This window comes from Carlito syrichta, unplaced genomic scaffold (assembly GCF_000164805.1).
Source record: "Carlito syrichta isolate Samal-C Ts95f unplaced genomic scaffold, Tarsius_syrichta-2.0.1 Scaffold306347, whole genome shotgun sequence".
Lineage (NCBI taxonomy): Eukaryota > Metazoa > Chordata > Mammalia > Primates > Tarsiidae > Carlito > Carlito syrichta.
In genome coordinates this window covers 107,011-112,220 of record NW_007250443.1, presented here as the reverse complement: position 1 = coordinate 112,220, position 5,210 = coordinate 107,011, and the positions used below count along the sequence as shown (strand labels likewise).

Here is a 5,210-nt window from a genome sequence, read left to right as displayed (position 1 = left end):
GTGGTATCTCAGTGTTTAATTTGCATTTCTTTGATGACTAATGAGGCTGAGTATTTTTTCATGTATCTGTTGGCTGCTCATGTCAGCTTTTGAGAAGTTTCTATTCATATCTTTTGCCCACTTTGTAATGGGGCTGTTTGTATTTTTTCTTTTTGGCATGTTTGAGTTCCTTGTAGATCCTAGATGATAGGCCTTTGTCAGACATACAGTTGGCAAATATTTTTTCCCAGTCTGTGGGCTGTCTCCCTACTCTCTTGATGTTTCTTTGGCTTTGCAGAAGCTTGTCAGTTTGATGAGGTTCCTCCCACTTGTCTATCCTATCTCTTAGGGCATGGACACTTGGCATGGATTTTGATTAGGAATTGGTTTCCCATTCCAATTTCCATAAGGGTGTCTCCTGCATTTTCTAAGGTTCCTATAGTTTGAGGTTTTACATTTAGGTCTTTGATCCATTTAGAGTTGATTTTTATGTATGGTGATAGGGATCTTGTTTTAATTTTCTGCATGTGGTCAGCCAGTTTTCCCAATACCATTTACTGAATAGGTTCTCCTCTATTGGTGGTGGAGGCTTTGTCAAAAATGAACTGGTTGAGAAATTGAGGTTTTGCTTCTGGAATCTCTATCCTGTTTCATTGGTCTACATGCCTGTTCTTGTACCAATATCAGGCTGTTTTGATTATTGTAGCTTTATAACAGAGTTTAAATTCTCAGAGTGTGATACCTCCTGCTTTTTTTTTTTTTTTTTGGCTGAGGATTTTTTTGGGTGATTTGTGGTCATTTATGTTTCCATATGAGTTCCTGTGTCATTGTTTCCATGTCTGAGATGAATGCTGCTGGCAGTTTAATGGGTATCATGTTATATCTGTAGATTGCCTTGGGTAGGATGGACATCTTAATAATGTTGATTCCTCCAATTCATTAGCATGGGATTTTTTTCCATTTGTTTGTGTCATCTTTGATTTCTCTGAGCAGTGTTTTGTAATTTGCCTTGTAAAGGTCTTTCACATCTCTGGTTAGGAAGATGCCAAGGTATTTGATTATTTTTCTGGTTATTGTGAATGGGATTGTGCTTTTTATTTGAGTTTCTGCTTGTTTATTGTTGGTGTACAGAAATGCAACTGTCTTTTCCAAATTGATTTTGTACCCTGAGACTTTGCCAAATTCTTTATCAATGCAAGGAGGTTTTTCACAGATTCTGTTGAGTTTTTGAGGTATAGAATTATGCCATCTGCAAAGAGGGATAACTTAACTTCCCTTTTTCCTATTTGGATACCCCTGATCTCCTTCTCTTGTCTGATTACTCTAGCTAGGACTTCCAAAACTGTGTTGAAAAGGAGAGGTGAGAGTGGGCATTCTTGTCTTGTTTCAGTTTTCAGGGGAAATCATTCCAATTTCTGTTTAGCAGTATGTTGGTTTTGGGTTTCTCGTAGATGGCTCTTACAATTTTTTGTATGTTCCATCTATACCTAGGTGTTCGAGGGTTTTTGTCAAGAAGGTGCTGGAGTTTATCAAAAGCTTTTTATGCATCTAATGATATAATCATGTGGTTTTTATTTTTACATCTGCAATGTATTTAATTACATTTATGGTCTTACAAATGTTGAACCAGCCCTGCTTCCCAGTGATGAAGCCTACTTGGTTGTGGTGGATGATTTTTGAGATGTGTTGCTGAATCTGATTTGAGAATTTTAGCATCAATGTTCACCATGGATATTGGCCAATAGTTCTCTTTCTTTGTTGGATCTTTACCTGGTTTGGGTATCAATGTGATGTTAGCTTCATAAAATGATTTGGGGAGAGTTCCATCTTTCTCGATTGCCTGGAATACTTTCAGTAGGCTTGGCATCAGTTCCTCCTTGTATGTTTGGTTGAATTCTGCTGGAAAACCATCTGGTCCAGGGGATTTTTTTGTAGGTAGTTTTCTTTCTTTCTTTCCTTCCTTCCTTCCTTCCTTCCTTCCTTCCTTCCTTCCTTCCTTCCTTCTTTCTTTCTTTCTTTCTTTCTTTCTTTCTCTTTCTCTCTTTCTCTCTCTCTCTCCCTCCCTCCCTTTCTTTCTTCTTTTTTGAGTTGGAGTTTCACTCTGTCACCCAGTCTGGAGTGCAGTGGTACACTCACAGCCACCCCATTGTCGAAGTGCTGGGCTCCACTGAGCCTTCCACCTCAGGCTTCCAAGTAGTCAGAACTACAGGCACGTGCTACCACGCTTTGCTATTTTTATTGTAGAGATGAGGTCTCACCAAGTTTCCCAGACTGGTCTCAAACCCACAGACTCAGGCAATCTATTCGCCTTGGCCTCCCAAAGTGCTGGGAGTACGGGCTTAGCTACTGAGCCCGACCTGTAAGTAGTTTTTTTTAATGACATTGTTAATTTCCTGGATTGTTATTGGTCTATTTAGGGCCTTGATTTCTCCTTTTTTAACTTGGGGAGGTTGTGTGATGGCAGAAAGTCCTCCATTTCCTTTAGGTTTTCAAGTTTGTTTCCATATAAGTGTACATGGTAGTGTCTGATAATCTTTTGCATCTTTGGGGTCAGTTGTGACTTGACCTTTTGAATTTCTCACTGTGTTTATTTGGGCTTTTTTCTCCCTTTTTCTTTGTCAGTCTAGCTAGGGGACCATCAATCTTGTTTATTCTTTCAAAAAACCAGCTTTTTGTTTCATTGATTTCTTGTATTGTCTTTTTGTCTTCTTCTTTTTTTTTTTATGAGGGCATCAAAACCTTTTTAATAGGAGGGCAGAATCTAGAGTTAGTTTTTGAAGCTGTTGCTGGCCTGCTGGCCTCTGGAATGCTCGAACTCTGGTCCTTGGAGCAGACATAGGGTTTGGTATGGCTGTATGGGGTTCCCAGGGCCTTGCCAAAATGCCTGTGTACCTCCTAGCTCTTGTGAGGACCAGAAAGCAGGTTGGTGCCATGGCCCATGGAGGAATCCAGGGCCAGCTGGTCAAAGGTGAGGATCTTGTTCCCTTCCTGGAAGTTGTGGCTGCTCACACACAATTCAGTTTGGGCACCTCCTGAACCCGCATGTTATCTGTTATTGTCCCTATGACCACTGCCATCTTTTTTTGCCAGCCAGGAAGCTTCATCTTTCAGATCATCTGGGAAAGGGACAGAGGCAACCGGTTGTTGCGACTCATAAACAACCTCTTTAGCATAACCTGGTTGAAGGTGGAGTTGGTTCTTCTGGCCAAAACCTGTACAGCTTGATTAACAACCTCAGGTAGATGTCCTGGATCTTGGGCTCTTGGCACCAAACCTTTCGGTCCTTGTTGTGGTGGATGTCAACTCCCATGATGGAACATCCTCCTCGGCCAGGTCCAGAAAGACTTTTTGTCTTCTATGTCCCAAATTTGGGCTTTTATTTTGGTGATCTGAATTCTTCTGCTGAAGTTAGGGTTTTGGTGGTCTTGCTTTTGTAGTTTCCTTAGGTGACCCGTTAGGCTGTTAACTTGTGATCTCTCCATTTTCTTCATGTGTGTTCATAGAGATATGAATTCCCCTCTTGGTATTGTTTTCATGGCATCCCAGAGGTTTTGGTAAGATGTTTCTTCATTTTCATTTGTCTCAGTATCTTTTAATCTCTGTTTTGATTTCCATGTTGACCCAAGAGTTACTTAGCATCTGGGAGCTTTGTTGTTGTTGATATTTATTTTTATTCCATTGTGGTCTGAGAAGATGCATGGCAGGATTTTAATCTTGTGAAATTTGTTTATGCTTGATTTATGGCCAAGGATGTGGTCAGTGTTAGAGTACATTACATGTAGTGATGAGTAGAATGTGTATTTCATGGTTGTTGGGTGGAGTGTTCTGTAGGTATCAGTTAAGTCCATTTGATCAAGCATCACGTTGAGGTTCTGGATCTCCTTGATGATTTTTTTGTCTTGATCTGTCTAGTGTTGTGAGTGGGGTATTTAAGTTCCCAGTTATGATAGTGTTAGAGCCAGTATCTTTTTAAAGTTTATCTAGAAACTGCTTTATGAAAGTTGGTGCTCCTATATTGGGTGCATATATGTTTAGGATGGATATTTCTTGTTGATGGATTGAACCTATTATCATCATGTAGTGACCTTCTGTATCTTTTTAAATTTTTGATAGCTTAAAGGGCATTTTGTCTGACATTGAGATTGCTACTCCTGCTTTCTTTTGTGTTCCGTTTGCCTGAAAATTTGTTTCCCATCCTCTTACTTTGAGTCTGTGAGTGTCATTTTTGGTGTGATGAGTTTCTGAGAGACAATATTTTGCTGCCTCATGATATTTTATCCATTTTGCCATTCTATATCTTTTCTTTTTTTTAATTTTAATACATGTTATTTTTAAGTTGTGTACTACAGTTAAGGGTTAGGTATACAAATATGCATTGTGCAGATACCCTTGTTGATGAGTTGTGCCCCCCTGTCCCCTGACAGATATTGACTACCGTTAAGCCTACCTCCCTTCCCCTCCCTACACCCCCCCATAGTTTCCTGCCACAGTCAATCCTTTTCTTATAGTATTATGATAGTTGTTCAAGGTCCAATTATGAGTGAGAGCAAGTGATACTCAGATCTTTGTTTCTGTGAGGGATCACTCAGTATTATAAACTCTTAACTCCATCCAGGTTGCTGCGAAATTCATGATTTTGTTCTTTTTATGGCTGCGTAATATTCCATTATGTATATGTACCACATTTTAAAAATCCAGTCCTCTTTTGATGGACAGCACTGAGACATACCTAACTCCAGTCAGAATGGCAATTATCAATAACTCCAAAAATAGCATATGCTAAAGAGGATGTGGTGAAAAGGGAACACTTCTACACTGTTGGTGGGAGTGTAAACTTGAGCAGTCTCTGTGGAAATGAGTGTGGTGATTCCTAAAAGCTCTAAAAATCGACCTTCCATATGACCCCGCAATCTCCCTACTGGGAATATGCCCTGAAGAATTCAAATCACTCTATAAAAAAGATACCTACACATGCATGTTTATTGCAGCATTGTTCACAATGGACTCAGTTTTGGTGCACCCTCTGTGATTTTCAACACAGAGTGATTCTGTTAAACTAAGGCAGATGATCTCTCTGCTTACAACCCTGCAGAAGTACCTCATTTACTCAGAGTGAAAAAAATCCTTACAATCCCTCTCACCTCAATGCCTTTTACTCTTTCATTCCAACCTCCTAAACTTCTTTAGAACAGGTGCCTCAGGATCTTTGCATTTTCTGTTATTTCTTCTTG

At 39.7% G+C, this 5,210-nt stretch overlaps 1 pseudogene; it reads right to left on the bottom strand.

Annotated features, from left to right (window-relative positions):
* Positions 1 to 2,746: 2,746 nt before the first annotated feature.
* On the bottom strand, positions 2,747 to 3,289 carry LOC103265307 (annotated as a pseudogene).
* Between the last annotated feature and the right edge of the window lie 1,921 nt (positions 3,290 to 5,210).